The 21,599-nt window shown below is 37.4% G+C and overlaps 1 protein-coding gene across 10 annotated transcripts in view; it reads right to left on the reverse strand.

The window, feature by feature from the left end:
• The window catches only part of BCAS3 (BCAS3 microtubule associated cell migration factor), a 492,153-nt gene that overhangs the window by 241,763 nt on the left and 228,791 nt on the right, over window positions 1–21,599 (reverse strand). The window lies entirely within an intron of this gene.

The following is a 21,599-nucleotide window of genomic DNA, read 5'->3' on the forward strand; positions in this document are numbered from 1 at the left end:
AGCTGGGAATGGACAACAGGGAATGGATCACTTGATGATTACCTGTTCTGTTCATTCCCTCTGGGGCACCTGGTATTGGTCCCTCTTGGACAAGACAGGATACTGGGCTAGATGGATCTTTGGTCTGACCCATTATGGCCACTCTTATGTCCTAACATACAGAAACCCCGATAAGGTAGATTAAATGAATGTGGAGCTGTCCCAAGTTCAGTGACATTATGCCCTGGAATAAGTTTCCAATGGTTGACAGTCCTTTGGCTTCTCATTTTTTAGAGTTAGCACCTTCCTGTCCTGATAGAAAACCTGTAGCCTTCATATCCAGGATGTCAGTGAGAATTTTGGCAGTAAACCAAGGTACCTGACTGCCTTTTTCCACATTGCAGAGTGGGCCCTAGGATAGGATGTTGTCTGATATCCCGAGGGAGCAAAGTGTCTTCACCATAAATCAGCTTGGAAAGAAAAAAGGAGTGTTATATGCTGCTTCAATGCTTTGCCATGTTTGGCAGTTGTTTTGAGCTTCTGTAAAATACAACCAGTTCCCATTATTCTGAATTACAGCTGCACAGCTACAGAATTTCAAGTTGTGAAGGTCAGTAACTCCTTTTTGTTTTCAATTTTCAGTTTATTTTTATGACACGTAAAATTGCTAAATACTCTAGCTCTAACCCAAGTCCCCAGTGTTTCCTACACCACCCGTTGAGAGATTGCAGCACTTTCATTTATTTTGTACTGTATCTTTTCATTAATAAATTGAGCAAATGCTTTCTTATTTAGTACAGAAAAGAGACTCTCCATCTAGATATCTGGCCTTTGATATCCTGTGCTTCTAGCCAGGTCTATTCGGGTGAGTGATCTGAAGTAAATATCGCACTGACTAACAGGCTACATGTTTCAAACCTGTTTCAGCCTTAGGAAAAAAACCTCATCTATTCTAGAACAAGAATCATGAATTTTGGAATGGAAAATCACCTTTACAACTGCGTTTAGCAGCCCCCACACAGCTATCTAACTATGTTTTTATGAGGTCATCCAACATCATGGTATCTGTTTAAAAAGAATAGAATTTAGGTTTTTATTTTGGTTGAACTGGAAATTGGGAGGAATTTTATATAATTTGAGTTTTAAACATAGTATTAAATTCTCCTCCAAGAAAGAATATATTTCTTATAAAATAACTGATAAATACATCTGATATCAAAATTAGGAGGAACATATGTATCCAAGAGTTGTATAGTGAGTTCTACTTTCAGAATCATTCACTTTCATTCTCTAAGTAGAGGACTGCTTTCCAGGAGATGCAGATTGGTGTTGCTCTTTGAGCAGATTCAATACTACTGCTCTTTGTTTCACTGGTGTCAGGTGATTCTGAAATCCATCTATGCTTTCATATAGTTGGTCAAAGAAGGATTACAGAGACATTTTGATTCCTGAAAACCTACTATTCATTAATGTGACCAGGTTTAAAGAAATTCCTTGTATGATCTTGCTGGAGAGTTTGCTGGGTGATTTTGCAGACTGCACAGTGCTATCATTTCTACTGTCTTTTTTTTTTAACTTGTTTATGAGTAGACCCAATAAACTGTTACCAAAACGCTTTTGTAGCATTAACTTTACAATTCCACCAAGAACAGGAACGGTGTTCATTCAACTTCCAATACACAGCTGGCCATCAGGAGACCAGTGGTGGCTCATTAGTAAGTTAGCCATTTGTTGACAGTGTTTCTTAACTGCCCTCGTTCCTTTGGAGCTGTGTGCTTTGATTTCAGACTTAGCACTTTTGTCTCAGTGCTTGAAAAGGATTCCGTAGTGATTTAAAAAAAGCTATTTCTGTGGTTTAATGAGGTGGAGAGCCAAAAATTAGTGATTGAAATGAGAACCTTAAAAGGATTCAGCTAGGAGCTCCTGGAGACACTGCTTAGATGCTATACTGCATCATGTGATGAACCATCTCTCTCCCGTTTTCTGGATTTTGTGTGAGTTTTTTTTTTAAACCTGATTTTCTTCTTGGGCATTCCTCACTTCCTGGATTTATCGTGTCATAGACCTGATGGCTTCAAAGAGACCATCAAAATCTCTAGTTTCCAGGCAAATGCTGCACTCTAAACCCATATACAAAAAGTTTCTTTAGATCTTTGTAAGGGAGGGGAAGAATAGGCAAACGTGCAGAAAATTCTCTTTCCTAAATTAGACTACTTAGTTTTTAGTGGTTTCTTATACCTCCAAACTACCCCAAGACCAAGTCCACATTCTGCTTTCATAGCCTATAAAACTTCAGTAAAAATAAATAAATAAAAATAAACAAGAGCTGAAACCATTAACTACATTGCTGGGAGAGGAAAAGATATGACACTTCTATGACCAAAACCAGTCTCAAACCCAAGCTATCCTCAATGCCAAACTTTAGCCAAGAGCGCATTTGGATAGCTGAGCTAAAATGATAGGGAAAACAGATTTTTATCACGGAAATGTTGACATAACTTTAACTTTGCATCCTATGCCCAATTTGTTGCAGGCCATACCATTGGTGTCTTTCGATGAATCTAGGCACTGGGCTTTTGCACATCTGATTCTCGATTAGTTGAAATAATCTCCAGGTTAGCAATTCCCTTTCCATCTATGGTGCTCCATCTTGTGCTCATCACTGCGTTATATGAGTACCTGAGACACTCTTGCTTCCAAGCCTGCTTCAAAAAAAAATGTATCTTTATTCTGAACATTATTGCTGCAAGTTTTACTGCAAACTGTTGTTACACACACAAGTTCTTGACTGACACAGGTAGAGCTGTACAAAAGCGATACAAAATTTGCCCCATTTGGGGTTTCATTATAAACTTGAAACCTGAGCCCAGGTTAAACATTTCACAGAATTTGTATTTTATTTCTTTGATGTGAAATTCAGAGATTTTGACTCCATTTTGTTTTAATTTTGGGGTTCATTCATACTCAAAAATCAAACTGTAACAATAAGTGAGATCTCATGGAATCTAAAACAGATGAATTTTCCATATTTCCATACAACATGAGAAATATGCTGGAAAGGGGCTCCGAGTTCTATGAATGAAAAATGCTGGATTAGTGTTAAGTATTATCATTTATTCACCAACCAACCAGGGCTGTGTAGTGACAGCTGCCCTTTCAATGCATTGAAACAGAAGAAACAAAACAAATTTAGGGAAAGATCGATTATTTTGTCCCCTCCTGGCCTTTCCCCTTGTGTTCCCTTCTACACCAAATATTCTCCATATTTAGTTTTTAACAAAAATGTGCAAACAAAACAAAAAAAAGATGTATTTCCAGTAAAACAACTTGGTTGTTAAATAAGATTTTTTAAAGTAACACATTTCTTTTAAAGTGGTTATAAACAAAAAAAACCTGTATTTAATATTAAATGAGTTGTTTTCTTAGGATTATACTTTGTATGGTATTTGAGGTAAGATACTATATGTAATTGTATTATATGGATGCTTAAAGACCGTCTTGTTCTTTTTTCAAATACATTGTTTTTACTCTTCATCCTTTTTTGGAAATCTCAAACTTTTAAGAGCCTGTGTATTCTTTTCACCTGTGATTCTGTCCTACTTCACTGGCAAACAATGTTATTTTTGGTGTATGCTCCTCCCAAAGAAACTATTATCCAAAAAACATGGCAGTTTTCTTTAATTCTTTGTGCATATACTAGCGCTTACATCACAGGAACATGTATAGTTCTAGATACTCAGTTAACTAATGCCGGTCAAAAAAGGAAACGTAATGACGGTGCTTAGTTCCTATTTTGTTATGGACATATGGTGGCCATGTAAACATTATAAATATTCTAAATCCAGAGTTTCAAGTCCTCCCCATAAATCAAGAACCAACTATTGGAAAGCACATGAAATTTAATGGGTAGGACTAGGATTTAAAAGATTCTGAAATAGTTGGTTTTAAAGACAGATTTTGAAGGATAAAAGATTGGTTGCACAGTAGACAGAATCATACTCTAGGAAGTCACATGCGAGATGGCCTGGAACAAGGTTGGGAGAAGGACCTAAAAGGAGGCAGTAAATTTTACTGCTGTGGTGGAGCTTGGTGAGGAGGGGAGTGGAAAGAGATGAGAGCATGCTGTGCAGGGCCTTGAAGAGGAGGACAAAGAACTTGAATGTGTTGTGGAAAGCAAGGGGGAAAACCAGATGAAGGGATCTGAAGAGGGTCAGTGTGGCAAGCAATGTTGATAATTTTAGCAGTTGATTTCTGACAGAGCCCTGGATCCCAAAGGAGGTTGCAACACTTGAAACGAGATAATCAGAGCCTGGACAGGGATTTTCAAGGTGAGAATGGAGAGGATTGAGCAGATTTTTTAGATGATGAAGAGAAAAAGATGGCTGAATGTAGTGAAAGCATAAAAGTAGGAATAGAAGAATGTGTTTTCTGTAAACTGAAAACCATTTCTAAATTAAAGCTTTACATAAAAAATACATCTGGAGTGTAAAACTACCTATTCAAATAGATGAAGGTTTTTGTTTCAATGTTCACATTTAATGCAAATCTAAAAATAAATATCTAAAATGGTCTAGATTAAAAGTGTCAAGAATAATCAGAATAAACTGAAACAAAAACGATGAATTTTTATACAACTAATTTCTGACTGTATTACGTTAAAGAAACAGAAATTTCCTCATTGAACATTCATCCTTGCAAATACTGTGTAGTGTATTTTTTCTGTGCAATTTATGAAAACACAGGGAAGGACGATGGGGTTTCAGGATCTCTTGTAAATCTAACAGTACCTAGGAGCTCTTAGATCTTGAACATAATAAATATTGTATCCTAGAAGAGCCCATCGGGAATCGCAGCTTATGTGTTGCTCCACAACAGAAGATCGAGGTGTCAGATCCAATTAGAATCAACACTTTCTGCTTATTTTAAGCTTTAATCCTCTCTGTGCAAAACACTTAACTGTTAATAGTTGATCAGATACTAGAACATAGATGAACCTTGTGTGAGAAGTGTGTGTGTTTCCACTACCAATGTACAAGCCACCTATAGTATATATTTTCCTCTTAAATAGAGGGGAACCATTTATGACTGTGGACATTCACCATCCATTAATGCACTATTATTTTTCAGATGGTAAAACCATTATATGAACTGAAGGTGGCTTTCCCAGCTGAAAATAAATATGTATCACTTAAGCAATAAGACACTCCAGAGCTTGCATTAATGGACCACTAGTACATGCCTCGGATGAATTGTGTAACACAAGAACAACTGTCTTCAAGCAACAGAGGATTGCACCAATGACCATTAATGGATGCCCTAAAGGGCTTAGTGCTACTATACTGTAATATAGAAAGCAGAATCCCCAATCATATTTTATTTAGTTATTATGCTGGTGAGATCACAGCCATGATTTCATATAGCCATGATGTCAACTGAAGAATGATCAAACGGCTGTTTTCTAGACTGTTCGTTTTAAGCTGTATTTTAATCAGGGATCAACTTTGGGTTATTTACAGAGTTTTTCCATTGATATAAATTATAACAGAATATGGTACTTCTGTTGCAATTTCATTTGCAATGTGTTGGATCCTTTCTTTAATGGCAAGGTGAATCACTGGAATAATCACCTCCCCACACATTAAGTGGTGGGACTTTTGTCAAGCTTGGTGGAGATGGAGTGTCATCCCTTTAAGAGAACCAGTAAGTAACCTGCAGCATGGAGGAAGCTCCATCCCAGGTTAGCGTGGGGATGCTGACTCATCTCCCTAGGGTTGCCAACATTGTATTTCAAAAATAAGAGACTGTTTTCTCAGCACCCCAGCCCCACTCCACTCATCCTCCCAATATTATCATTAATAAAATAAAATAATAATAATAGTAGGCAGCACTCACCTACATTCACCAGGGGTATTTCTTCCTCAACAACTCCCAGTCTTGTTGTACAGAGATGAAAAAATAAGGGATGTCCCTTGAAATAAGGGACTGTTGGCCAACCCTAAATCTCCCCCACCCAGATGATGGGAAGAGCAGTGGACTATTCTCTTTTTCACACCTGGACAAGCTAAGCAGCGGCCACCATTCAATCCATGGAAGTGGCTGAAATACCAGGTTCCATTATGATCTGCTGTGGGCATTATGCTAGTTGCTCCTTTCTTGGGGGGCTGTGAAGCAATTTTCCCCTCACCACCAGATTGGCCAAGGCACAGTGCGGTTTTCGCCTTCCCCACAGTGGGTGGGGGACTTGGAGGGGCAAAGAACAAAAGGGGAAGGGTGGCAGCAATGATGTCACAACTCATTATGTAAGCATGGGGGGGTTTCCAGTGCAGGTTCTCCACAGGGAATGGATACAGCCATCAGATAAAATGGATTGGGAAAGAATTTAAAGGAGGTATTCTTCAAAGGAGCAGAAAGAGGGGGGTTAGGGCTCCTATGACTGGTATGGCAGGTAGTCAACCCAGTCCTTTATAGCCCACCTTAACCCTCATTTGAAGGGAGGGGTGGTGATGTCCCAGAAAGTAGGTTGGCTGGGAACCAGGATGCATAAGGGGAAGGAATGCCAGCAACCCCCTCCCCTCTCCAGTATATTTAAATAATTACCTGCACTGTACAATTTTATCTGCTGGGTACTCCCAGACATTTAGGAATAAAGTTGCAGCCTAATTAAACCGTATCCAATGTTTCCTGTCCTCCTTCTGGCATAGCTGGACAATGAAATCTTTGTTAATCTTTTCAATATGGAACAATTTTCACCTGGGAAAGTCACAGCTAAGTTAGGGAACATAGTCTGGTGGTTACAGTACAGGAATGGAAGCCAGGCATTCTGAGATTTAGACTGGCTCTGCCATTGCCTGTCTCTGATATTTTTCCTTCTATGCCTGAATTTCCCAGTCAGCTGAGTATTTTATTCATATTATACAGCACTTAGACTAAAGACATCACAGAAGTGCAAACTATTATTACATCACTGCAATTCTTTTAGAAAACCATCCCCAGTTAACAGTCACAAAGCAAACAGTAGAGAAACATGTGTGTTCTTATTAAGCAGGCTAGAACTACTGGTTAAACAGTATCTGAGTACAGAGCAAACCTTTCATTCTAATATCACATTTGCAAATCTATATTGGGGTCAGCACTTTCAGGGTGATCTATCTTTTTCTGATTTTCCCGGCAGTAATAACTTTGCCACAAATATTCCTTCTCATCTTAAATTCAACACTTGGGTTCTCAGCCTGGGAATTCATTTTTTTCTGAATCTTGAATGAAATCAGCTCAGGAACGTTTTTAAGAGCAGGATCAACACCAAATAATTAAGATACATTTATTGAATTTTGCCTTTTTTCTTTTTTGCTCCATATTTTTGCAGGAATTTATGGCTCGATTTTTAAAGGTGCTAACCATGTGCAGCCCCCATTAACTTCAAGGGGATTTCTGACTGCCCAGCTTCTCTGAAAATCAGGCCATTAGTTTTTATGCTTTGAAAAAAAATTGCTATTCTATATTCAGGATATAGAATAAATATTTTAAAACAAGTTTCAGTAAGCATACAACAGCTGTTGAGGGTAGTACTTAGAAGAGCAGGTGAAAGGTTCATCTTCACTAATTTCAAAATTATATTGATGTTTACCTTAATTTTCCACTGTAATAAGTCATATATACTGGAAAGGCAATTACCTCAGTATACCAAGGTTTCCCTTCAAAGACTTTGGAATGTTCTATAGCTACACTCAAGAAGTTGATCAAATTAGACAGAAATACCTTTAGCATATTTGGACTTCCCACAGACTTTAGTATGGAAGGGATTGGCTCTTGGAGCTAATATATATTTGAGATTCAAATTTAGTAGACTTCCGAAGTTACTGGGTCATCTCTCATGGAGATGACCTGATTTTATAAGCTCCATAGCAGGTTGGGCTTTCCTGTGGACTTCCAATAAGATGCTGATCACAATGTGGTATTGCTAATATACAGGGCTAATCACAGATTTACACGAATCCTCCTTTTCCTATCAAAATACATCAAGCATACTAACAAAAACTACATTGTCATGAAGGAAAACCACAAAACAATTCATAGTTAAAGCTTAAACACTGAATAATACACTCTCCAACACCTAGATTATAACAGCTCTTTTCATGCCCTTTGTTTTCCCTAGGTAGCAGAAGGACTATGGTCCATTTCACTCAGAACTGTGGTTTTTCTTCCACCTCTCATTTTTTTGCATAGTTGTGATGGGGTATTAGAGGCCTGGTTGGCTGGTTAGCCATCCCATGCTTGTGTATTTAAAAAAAAAATGTGTGGGAGGAAGTAGGGCTCTTGGGAGACAAAAAAAATTGATTTCCCCCCCCCCACATATGTTCATGTACAGATTTGGGGCCTGATTCTCTATTCACTTACCTGTGTTATTCCATTGCTAGAAGTGTGTTTACTGATGATTTACACTGGAGTAAGAGAAAGAAAAATCAGCCCTAGATTTCTTCCACTGCATAAATATCTTTGTTTTCTGGGCAGGATGCTCTGTTATACATTTCTACGGTAGCTCAGTGTAAAAATCACTGTTAACAATGGGAAGTCAAACTTATGAGCTGAGTAAACGTGTAAGCATCTTGTCTCTCTTTACCTCTACTACATTCTCTTTCTGGTTGTCCCCATCACAGGTAACATGTGTAAACTTATTACAAAAAATCTGAAAGGCCCATGGAAGTAAACTTGCTGTTTGGGAATATAAACATTTGATTGTTGGCAACAAAGAGGTGTTGGTGTTGGGGACACTGTATACAGAGTAAAATGGACAGAACGACAAAGAAAACAGGAGAGTTTTGCTTATGTACGGACTATGTCTTTATTTAATGGAGTACCCTGAAGAGAGAACTCCTGACTATAAAGTCCTAATTTTTCAAGGCAGAGGGCTCTCCTTAGTACATGATTACCACACAGCGCAGTGATCTCAGAGGTCTACAGAAGAGAACTAGATGAAATCCTGGCCCCTGAAATCAATGGGGGTTTTGCCATTGACTTAGATGGCGCCAGGACTTCACCCTCTAATATTTTGGTCATTGGTCCTATGTAAAGGAAAAATAATGGTTGTGTATGTGATTTTTTTTAAATGCCCTTTTTGGTTTCTCTTTAATGAGCCATCCTCATTGGAAAACTTTTGAATTTTATCTTAGGACGTTTTCCACTAGCCAGGACCAACTAACTCAAGTTGTTAGGGCAACTATCCTTGAATTTTCTACAATGTAAACATTAATCTTTTATGGGAGAACTGCACTGAACTGCACATATATATATTTGTTTGTTTATATTGACTTTATATTAAAAAAGTACTTTGTTTATTTTGTGATTGTAATTTGTGGCTCAGACAACCAGAACCCAGGATGGAAGCCCATAGTTGCATTTTAGAAATATGAAGAAACATACACATAATATTTCTTTCCCTTTGTATAAGCTGTGCATCTTTATTTAGAGATGCATCCAGTAAGGTTGAATGAAATAAAATTCAAGAAGTGAAAGGTCTCATAAGTTTGACTTCCCATTGTTAACAGTGATTTTTATGCATATATATACATACACAAACACACACATACTAACTATATACACATACACAGTAAAAACTAAAAACAGCATGTAACATGAAGTTTAAAAGTTGCACCTTTCTTTCCAAATTAAATTACTAGAAATGGTCTTAAGAACAGTAAAATTAGACAACTTGATTATCTCAAATTAGTAATTTAACACAACAAAGACATACACAATTAGTACCGCTAATCAATCTGTCCGTGACTACTCACCTACATGAACTACCAGCTGAGAAAGCTCAAGTATCTATGCTCCCATGCTCTGACAATAGAAACCCCTGTCACCTGTACTATGCAGCCAAATGAGCTAGTCTAGTAATTGTTACAAAAATGATCTATTAAAGGAGAAAACTGGCTCAGTGGAAAAGAAGAGGGTATGAGCATATTTACAAATGCAGTGAAAGCCTTATGGACGTGCTTCATATCACTGCTTTTTGTGACCTCTTGATTAAAAGGTACGGTTTCCTTGGGATTTCCTTTGGTTAAAGGAGGAGGGGGGGGGGGTGAACATAAATAACCTTTTTTTAAGGGTTAAGATCTTTTCAAAATCACATTCAAGCTTTCATCTCAAAGTAATTGCGGCTTAACTTGTCTCACAGCTACCACAGAATCATGAATTCCATGGTATAAAATACTATATACACACACAACTTTCTAACATTTGGGGATTTGCGGAGTGGGAGGAGAGAGAAGGGAGTCAGAGAGAGAAATGTGAGGTGAATGCATATGATGCTTAACCCAGAACAAATGCCATTGACAGCCTTATCACTGGAGCACGTGGATGGCTAATAGGGAGCAAGAGCCCAGCAATAACACTGCTGCTACACAAAGGACTATCCCAGCAGAGATGAAATGAGAAACTGGATAAGAAATCGCAAGCTTCCCATCCTCTCTCACCAGAGAAAGGGTTTTGTTGTTTAAATTTGAGAGCGAGATTGAGTTTACATGGCTTGGCTACTGTATGGAACTCCTAGTTCTTGTTATTTACTTTAAAAATAGAAAAAAACAAAGTTTTTTGTGGTGTAAAACTTTTGACTTAAAAAAAAAAAGAACTAGCCCCGTGACCCTTCACTGAGACCTCCCTTGACTTTCACTAAAATTATGAAAACAAAAGACAAATAATAATTTGGTTCAAAACTTCACCATCATTTTATTTATCTGTGCTAATCTTCTGAAAGTAAGCCCCAAAATGGGATATACATGAAAAGGGACACAGACTTTTCAGTGAACCTGAACTAAGCTATGGTTCAACTAGAAAACAACTGACACTGATTTCGTCTGCTTCCAGCCAGAAACCAGGCTAGTTGAGTTTTGATCTGCATTCTGGGGAGCAAAACAACTTCAACTGAAAGTGGGAAAAAGTTCACTTAGCCTCTGTGAATCCAATTCCCATGACTTTGCACAACTCTGCTTAAGCTGTTATCTTCAGAACTTTTGACTTATGTTGCACTAAACTGGAAATCAATTATTATTGCTATGATAATGTCTGTTTTGGGAACAGAGAACAATGTATTATGGGATTTTAAAAAAGTTATTTCAAGGTACTGGAAAATAAAACATAAAACTTGCTTTCTAAAAACATTCGTCAGTTCAACTAAAGAGCTTTTTAAGGGAACAATATCACTCTTACTATAATAAAGCCATGGTACAAAGTTTGAATGTGTTTTGGTAGCGCAGAGTGAGGCAATATTAGCGTGAATATAATTGGTAAGTATGACAAGATATGGGATAGCAGGAAAGATGATCAAGATGATTAATTGTACAATATTGCACATGTATGTATGTCTATGGGACTTTCATGTATGAAAGTCCTATGCTGTACGTCTGCTCCCAGGTCTTCTAAGAATTGGTAAACAAAACAATTGAAGAAAAAACACGTTTCACAATACTCTAGGTCTGGAAATACATTTATTTTATTTTATAACAGTTAGAAGAACATATAAAAATGCCCCTTGTAAGCAAGTTCTCTGTACCTTTTTGTGTGCTACCCACCCAATTATTTACTTAGAAAACATCAGCAGAATACACACAGTATGGAAACATAATTGTTCTGGATTTAGTTAGTTTGATTTATCTATTCAATTACAGAAGGTGAGGAAATCAATATTCTACAGTCTTTAAATCTACTTTAATTCAGAGAAGGTGAGCTGCATATGTAAACATTTATAGCCATGGGACTAACATGACATTACCTATGGAGGGCCCTATTCAAGCTGCTAATAACTGAATCAAAGACTTTTTTCAAATCTCACTGTCTATATGATTTATATATTTTACCAGTTAATGGGCCTCAAAATACCCAGAAAGGAAATGTAAAAGGAACTTCAGACTTCTCCTGCCTCCATAAGTATCACAAGCTCTATTGTCCAGGAGCGGTTCCCTCCCCCGCCCCATGTGTGGCAGTCCTTTGTTCACAAAAGAGGCTCTGCCATTTGCTCTTGATTCACAAAGGTGTAAAAGAGCTATGTACTCTCTCTGTCTAGAAAATACATGTTCATACTCTATTGCAGTAGGTGAAATGAGCAGAATACATTCTTGAAGAATAATGCCTACCAGATGCTAACAAAAACAAGAGAGCAAGATGATTAGTATTCTGGGAACTGAATGGCTCAGGTGATTCATCCTGTGATATGGAGTTTTTCCACTTTAGATTATCAGTCCAAATCTGTCCCAGGTAAGTAGTATCCAAAAGTTGTGGCCATCTATTTTTTCACTTGTCTACTTGAAACTATCTAGTAATCTCACAGCGTTTTCTAGTTGAGTAGTGCCTACATCTCAAAGAACAACTGTCACAGATGAATGAGATGAATTCATTAATTTGTTGGCAGTCTCAGTAGAAAGGCCAGTCGTAAGTGGGCATAGAGAGTAACTACCTTATGTCCCATAAAGACCGAGTCTTTCCCTTTTCACATAGCTGAAGGGCAACGTGCACTGGAAACCGGTACAGCTGAATCCCATTGGTCTGCTAAGAAGTGGCCTTCAGTCCCCAGAGCTTTTAGTCCTTTGCCTTCCACAAGCACGACATCCATAATTTTTTTTAGAAAGGCAAAAAATAAATCAGTATATAACAATTTTTTTAATCTCTCATTTACCCACTCTACCCAAGTCCTGTCTGTCAATTTATTCCTTCTATATTTCTGCCTAGAGTAACACCCACCAGGAGTTGCAAGACATTAACGTTACTACATGCATCCCTGCAGCTGCGTCTTTCCCAAGCCACGCAATGATCCAGCACCAAGTGCCCAATCAACAGTGTCAAGTCATTTTAATTTCTCTGCACATCTCCATAGTCTATAGGGCATAGCTGTTCCTAGGAGTAATCATGTATATTGCACTGGCATCTCCGAACCCACTGCAGTCAGTTCTGACTTACGGCTGTCTTTAAAAATCATCAGTTTACATTTTTCCAACTGAATCAACTACATCAAGTTTAAAATCTCCTTTTTAAGCATCCCCATTCTACACTGCACAACTCTAACACAAAAGCCCTCAGTTCTTTAAAAGCACATTTCAGTAAACCAAAAAACTAAACTGATCAGACCCCACAAATTATTACTTTTTCTATAAATATAGTAAAATTCTTAAGAAACAACAACATACTAAAACACGTATTAAAATAGCTATTCTGCTACTACCATTTGTTCTAACAGGTATTACTTCAAAGAGCTGGAATTTACAGCCCAGGCAACCCTTTTAATGAAGCGACAGAAGGTAAAAAAAACTGCAAAACGTGCGCTGCTGGGTTCCTGTTTTCCTTGGCACTGAACAGGTGATGTCCCTTATAAGAATGGCTTGTGTTAGGACCATTATTAAAACCTCTTGATTACTGTGGAGAACTGAACAAGGGCCAAATCCTCCCCCTGCTTCACAGATCAGCACCAGAAAAAGAGGACCTGAATGCAATCACTATCTGGTAACAACAAACTACCTTTATACCATCCAGGTAATTACAGATTCAGGTCAAGGATTCCAGACCATATTGATTACATCTCTGTGCAACAAGGACCCTCCAGCACTGGCCGTCTCCACTCATGCAGGGGGACAGCTTAAGTATCTATGACGCCAAGATTCCTCAGGTCCTATCAACGCCAGTAACAGGAAACCAATGACCGCTCAGGCCTGTCAGCTATTGCCTCTGGCAAGAGGGACAGAATGGGAATTCATAATGTTGGTTACTTCATCTGCCAGCTGCATTCACACATCTTTACTACCTGAGTAACTGATCTCTGCTGCTCCAAAGAAACACTCCTAGGTGTATGGTATTTGATCACACACAACAGAAAAGAGCTTGGATGTTTTAAGGTGTGACAACAGAGGCGTTTATTAAATTCCAAGGGAGAGTATTGCTGGACAGTACAAGTTTGCCATGTAGTCCTTACCTCAGTGGTGTTTGTATGAATAATAAAAGATCATATGTATAAAGTTTTCACTTACTTCATCGGGGGGGTGGGAGGGGGAGGAAGAAAGAATGACTTAGCCGGTTGTAATATGTCAATGGCTTTCTTTTGTCACCATTTTGTTGCTCAAGTGGCAATGCAACAAAATTGTTTCATGGCCCATAGGTAAATTTTAAAACAATCAGTTTTATTTGAGAAAAAATATTGTTTTCTTTAAGTCTATATTTATTTTTTAATTGAACAAGGCTATATTAATATCTGTTGCTGTATACCCCTGAACACTTCTATGCAATCTGTTAAAATTTGGGCTAAATTCTACTCTTTTTAAAGTCTTATCACTGATTTTGAATGTTTGTCACTGTCAACCTGGAATTATAGCACATTTAAATCCTTAAAGGGATATTCTCCCCCAATGGATGTGAGTAGTATATGTGCATTCAGGGACAAATATAAGGGACATCTTACTGAAGACATTTTTCGTATATTTAAAGATACAGTTAAAATGTAAATAAAGTTTATATCCCTCATTGATCTAAAAAAATACTGAAATGCAAAAGAAGAAATAAAACCATTCACATCTGCACTTAGATAATAATCCTACTGATATACTGTACCTTTACATTTGACTCGCATAATCTTCACCTTTGTTCATTTTAGTTTTTTTACAATAATATTTTTTCAGAGAATCAAAGTTGTTCCATTATAACATTATACTCTAGGACAAAATATTAATATAAACATCTTAGTAATCAAAATAATATCCTTACACAAAATATCCATTTTATTATAGTTGGTTCTATGAAATATTTCTTGATATATTTAGTGTGCTATTACTAAAGTACTCTTCTGACGTTATCACTTGCATCAAAGAATCTCTTATTTACCTTCATTCAGTGTGATTTATTTCATTTACTTCTATCCAGTCCATTAGGAATTTTCTAAAATAGAGCATTCATTCACTTATAGGTATATAAATTATGGCATTGCTTAGAAAAACAATACTGGCAAAGTTGTTCATCTATGGGTTTAATTTTAAGATATTTTAAAATTCTTACGTCTATTTAATTGTAATCTAATTATGTTATGAGGATCATGTATAGTATTGCCTCCTGGTTCAGCTATCAGTTCTGAAATATTACCTGCAAACTAAGGGTAAAATTTTCAAAAGCATCTGAGTTACTTAGAAGTCTAAGTTCCATTTTCAAAAACGATGTAGGCATTTAGCAGGTTAAGTCTAACTGAAAGTCGATGGCACTTAGGGTCCTAGTGCCTAAGTCACTTTTGAAAATGGAACTCCTAAATAGCAGATATTAAGCTCTGAACATCTTTGAATGTAGACATTGGACAAGGTTCCTTTCACTATATGGTATTGATATGGACTAGCTGTGATGTTTATATTTCACAGTAAACATTCACAATAATATGGTGACCACACAGCTGATGCTATAGAGATGTAGGTCTGCATATTCTACTTGTGCAGCGGGCAAGCTCTCTTTCACTCTATTTACAAACTATCAAATGAAATTGTCGAAGCTCTTTGTAATTCATTAGCCCCGCATTCATCAGTTCCCCTGGGTCTGCTCCATGCTGAATCATAGCTTGGGGATTCATACCGTACACCCCACAACAACTCTAACCCCCACACCCAGGAGTCCATGGAAATCACTTTGTGCTACATGCTTAGCCAACGTCCAGCAAAGGTGGTACACTGAAAAATATAGACTGAGCACAGACTGAGGGACAGCAGCATGGACATACTTAAGAGTTTTATGGCTCGAATCATAAAATCACAGGACTGAAAGGGATCTTGTGAGCGCTTAACCACCCTGACAGTTAGGAATTTTTCCTAATGTCCACCCTAAACCTCCCTTGCAGCAACTGAAGTCCATTGCTTCTAGTCCTCAGAGGTTTGGAAAAACAATTTTTCTCCCTCCTCCTTGTAACAGCCTTTTACGTACTTGAAAACTGTTATGTCCCCTCTCAGGCTTCTCTTCTCCAGACTAAACTAACCCATTTTTTTCAATCTTCCCTCATAGGTCATGTTTTCTAGACTTTTAATTATTTTAGTTGCTCTTCTCTGGACTCTCTCCAATTTGTCCACATCCTTCTTGAAATGTGATGCCCAGAACTGCACACAATACTCCAGTTGAGGCCTAATCAGTGCAGAGTAGAATGGAATAATTACTTCTCATGTCTTTTTTCAGAGTAGCAGCCGTGTTAGTCTGTATTTGCAAAAAGAAAAGGAGTACTTGTGGCACCTTACAGACTAACAAATTTATTTGAGCATAAGCTTTTGTGAGCTACGGCTCACTTCATCGGATGCATTCAGCAGAAAATATAGTGGGGAGATTTATATACATAGAGAACATGAAACAATGGTGTTACCATACACACTGTAACCAGAGTAATCACTTAAGGTGAACTATTACCAGCAGGAGAGTGCGGGGGGGGGGGGGGGAGGAGGGGAGAAAAACCTTTTGTAGTGATAATCAAGGTGGGCCATTTCCAGCAGTTGACAAGAACGTCTGAGGAACAGTGGGAGGTTGGGGGGGGAAATAAACATGGGGAAATAGTTTTACTTTGTGTAATTACCCATCCACTCCCAGTCTCTATTCAAGCCTCATTTAATGCTGTCCAGTTTGCAAATTAATTCCAATTCAGTAGTCTCTCATTGGAGTCTGTTTTTGAAGTTTTTTGTTGAAGAATTGCAACTTTTAGGTCTGTAATCGAGTGACCAAAGAGATTGAAGTGTTCTCTGGCTGGTTTTTGAATGTTATAATTCTTGACGTCTGATTTGTGTCCATTTATTCTTTTACGTAGAGACTGTCCAGTTTGACCAATGTACATGGCAGAGGGGCATTGCTGGCACATGATGACATATATCACATTGGTAGATGCGCAGGTGAATGAGCCTCTGATAGTGCGGCTGATGTGATTAGGCACTATGATGGTGTCCCCTGAATAGATATGTAGACACAGTTGGCAACGGGCTTTGTTGCAAGGATAGGTTCCTGGGTTAGTGGTTCTGTTGTGTGGTGTGTGATTGCTGGTGAGTATTTGCTTCAGGTTGAGGGGCTGTCTGTAAGCAAGGACTGGCCTGTCTCCCAAGATCTGTGAGAGTGATGGGTCGTCCTTCAGGATAGGTTGTAGATCCTTGATGATAGATTGGAGAGGTTTTAGTTGGGGGCTGAAGGTGATGGCTAGTGGAATTCTGTTATTTTCTTTGTTGGGCCTGTCCAGTAGTAGGTGACTTCTGGGTACTCTTCTGGCTCTGTCAATCTGTTTCTTCACTTCAGCAGGTGGGTACTGTAGTTGTAAGAATGCTTGCTTACAACACTCCTGCTAATACAACCCAGAATGATGTTCGCTTTTTTTGCGACAGCGTTACACTGTTGACTAATATTTAGCTTGTGGTCCACTATGACCCCCAGATCCCTTTCTGCAGTACTCCTCCATAGGCAGTCATTTCCAATTTTGTATGTGTGCAACTAATTGTTCCTTCCTAAATGGAGTACTTTGCATTTGTCCTTATTGAATTTCATCCTATTTACTTCAGACCAGTTCTCCAGTTTGTCCAGATCATTTTGAATTTAATCAACCCCTCCCAGCTTGATATCATCCGCAAACTTTATAAGTGTACTCTCTATGCCATTATCTAAATCACTGATGGAGATATTGAACAGAACCAGACCCAGAACTGATCCCTGCAGGACCCCACTCATTATGTTCTTCCAGCATGACTGTGAACCACTGATAACTACTCTCTAGGAATGATTTTCCAACACACCTTATAGTAGCTCCATCTAGTTTGTTTATGAGAAAGTCATGCGAGATAGTATCAAAAGCCTTACTAAAGTCAAGATACATCATGTCTACCACTTGCCCCCTATCCACAAAGCTTGTTACTCTCTCAAGGAAAGCTATCAGGTTGGTTTGACATGTTTTGTTCTTGACAAATCCATGCTGACTGTTACTTATCACCTTATTATCTTCTAGATGTTTTCAAATTGATTACTTAATTATTTGCTCTATTAACTTTCTGGGTACAGAAGTTAAGTTGACTGGTCTGTAATTCCCTGGGTTGTCCTTATTTCCCTTTTTATGGATGGGCACTATATTTACCGTTTTCCAGTCTTCTGGAATCTCTTTCATCTTCTATGACTTTTCAAAGATACTTGCCAATGGTTCAGATATCTCCTCCATCAGCTCCTTGAGTATTCTAGAATGCATTTCATCAGGCTCTGGTGATTTGAAGACCTCTAATTTGTCTAAGTAATTTTTAACTTGTTCTTTCCCTATTTTAGCCTCTTCTGATCCTACTTCATTTTCACTGGTATTCATTATGTTAGCCATCCAATCACCACCAACCTTCTTGGTGAAAACCAAAACAAAGAAGTCATTAAGCACCTCTGCCATTTCCACATTTTCTGTTATTGTTTTTCCCCCTTCATTGAGTGACAGTCCTACCCTGTCCTTAGTCTTCCTCTTGTTTCTAATGTATTTGTAGAATAGGCAATATATACATTTTATACAAGCTTTTCTGGTAGGGGCAGGTTGCAATAAATGATTTTTGAGAGAGGTCCTTGTGCACAATATAACCTGATGCACGAATTAGGGCCTCTATAACAGAAGATGATAACAAACAGGAGTATTTATGCACCTCCCCAAATTCAGTACCTAGACTGCTATGTATATTCACGTAAATCAGATTTCCGCAATAAGGAGTTACTCCAAGATACAGGCAGTATTTGGTCTGCTCTTTGTGCACATGTAGCCTGGGGATAGCTCTCCATAATCACCAATACCCAGAATCTTCTCAGAGTAGAGAAACAAGTAACTCGGAAACAAAACATCCTCATCAGGTTGCAGCAACTGAACATGTGTCAACATTAGGGACGGAAATCAACACATGCATGCAAATTTGGTTGTATAGAGCAAAAAAAAAAAAACCAAAAAAACAAACAAACAAACAAAAAAAAAAACCCAACCACCCCAAAACAAACAAAAATCATTTATGCTTTACCAAAAGGTAAACCCTAATGTTTAACTTTACCCAAGGTAACTCTTTATCAAAATGTTAACCGATAAAAAGGATTTAAGTATAAATTGAGCAAATAAAGTCATTTTCATTAAAGAAAACCAACAAAACCTACCTCCAATCTTTACTGTTAAAAACAGCCCTTCCTTAATTTAAATATAATTTACTAAATTCTGTCTAACATAATAATTAGAATTTTTTTTTTATTTTTTTTTTTTTTTTTATTTTTTTACAGAAATGGGCCTGATTCTATATTCTGTAATTTTGATTTTATTCTGGTATAACTCCCTGGCTCTCATTAGAGATCTTCCTGATTTACATAACTGCAAGTGGCCTATAATTTTTAAAATTAAGAATTATTTTAAATCCTCTGTACCAGAACATATTACATGATAGCATGGTTTTGTTGACATAGCTATAAAAGTTATCATAATAAAAATATGTACACTGTTGTTGTTTTAAACACAAAGACAGAGCTGTCACCAGCAAGGGGTTGGTGGGTAAGATTGAGTGTGTGTGAGCTATTAAATGTGCTGCAAGAATAATCAAAGATGATAAACTGTACTTGCAATCTTTTGATGGCAAGACCAAGTGATAGCACTTGATAAGAAGGGCGCCACACTGGTCACATCTCTAAGCAACAGGCAATCAAACAGTCAGATAAGCATCTTCATAAAGTGCAACAGACTCAAATGTATGGGTCAGAACTGAAGAATCACTTCCTGGTTCAGGTTAGGTAATAAAAAATTTATGACCTACTTAAAAAAAAAACCCTTTCAAACCTAAAAAGGTATTTTCCAATAAACTTGTTTTCATAAAGAATGTAAGCCATTTAGGACGTGCCTTGGTAATATCAGCAGGAAATAAGAATATTTATAGTACTGGACTTTTGAAGACAAAAATGTAATGCAGCTCAAGAATGGTATTTAAAATAAAATCCTTACATTCAAAACTGAGTTTAATATAATTTGCTGCACACATCCATTAAGCATTTTTTTTAAAATGAAAAGATTAGCGGAAGAGAAAATGAGTGCTAAATAGTCTGTCTCTCATCTGCTGGACTCCGTTTCAAGTGCAGAATGAAACCTTGAGAAAAAGTGCATGCATTTTGTTGCATTTCCTTAACCCTTTAGGAGAGGCCACATCACTAAACCATCAAATGTAATCTGGCACACCTATCTGTACTAAAGAGTTTCTGCATGGGAAAGAACCAGGGCTCAGCCAATACAAAGGCTTCAAATAGAGGTTAAAGTCTCTGAATCAAAAATCAATGCATAATCCAAACTGTTTGGAAGTGGATTTAAATAAAATATTGCTATCAGCATGCCACTGGCAAAATCCATGCATTGTTTGTAAGAAACTTATTAAGTTTTGTAACAAAACTGCATTGTTGTACGAGAACTATATTTTAGACTTATAACAATATATACTAATTTTAATGTGGACACACATGTTAAAAGCATTACCAAAAAAAGCTTCATCACATGCATATGAGCCCCTTTATATAAAGGTCCCATCTACACTACAGAAGAGGGTTATTTTGCACAGAGAGGTAGTCATCTGCTTGCATGGTTTATTGTCGGTAGTGTAGATGGAACAACTTGGTTATAGAATCATGTTACAGATTAGCTAAGGACTTAGGTCACAGTTCCTTATTTGTATTGTTCTAGCCACCCTGAAAATGCCCCTAAATATGCTGAACAGCTGCCATGGTTGGATTTGTAGGGTGGAATAGCCTAAAGCATTAATAATTTGGTTTTCAAAATTTCAAATATACTGACCGAGATTACCATTATGATCTAAATCTGTTAAATTTTATTTTTAAACGATGACATTTTTCAGATGAACTACTACAAAAACGCATCATTTTGGATACTTGTATAGCGAAGTATATATATATAGCCAAGACAATTTTCTCAATATTTCATATACATTTATTAAAAATATTCCCAGGACGCAGTCCCAGATGTCTGCCTAGTTTCAAGCAGAGTTAATTTAACAACTTTAAAATTTCTGAAAATAGGAATTTATAATGTCAGTGATGACATAACCTTAACTATGGAGTGTGAGTGTAATTGCTACACTTAATTATAAACACGGATCTAGAAAGAGACACCAAAATAAATAGATCTGGCACACAAAAGTAGTATCTTGGATTCAGAATTTATATCTATAGCAAACAGAGTCCGGAACAGGAGCTTTCATTTTAACTCTCTTTAAAACACCCTTCACAAATCAGTTTCTTTATGTGCTGCAGTTTCCTTTTACAGTTTAAACCTCAATCCAATCAGCAGTCTCTAGGGATTTTCAAATCGCTAAAGATTAAAATCCTCTCTGACTCGACTGTTTGACTAATGCTGTGTGTTTAATAATTCTACTTGTGAGAGATTTTATTTGACAAAATCCTGCTGTGTGGAACCTTCACATTCTATATAAAACCCCATTGCCCTTGTTTCTTTATACTTAGCATACCATGGCACTACGAAACAAGGGCAGAAAACTTTATAGTACATATATTATTATGCTGATATTGAAATAATCATGGTTTATTTAAAGTTGTTCTCCATTGCAAAAAGAGTCAGTGAAAAATATTCCTGCTAAAGAAACATT

The sequence above is a fragment of the Dermochelys coriacea genome, chromosome 17, assembly GCF_009764565.3.
Source record: "Dermochelys coriacea isolate rDerCor1 chromosome 17, rDerCor1.pri.v4, whole genome shotgun sequence".
Lineage (NCBI taxonomy): Eukaryota > Metazoa > Chordata > Testudines > Dermochelyidae > Dermochelys > Dermochelys coriacea.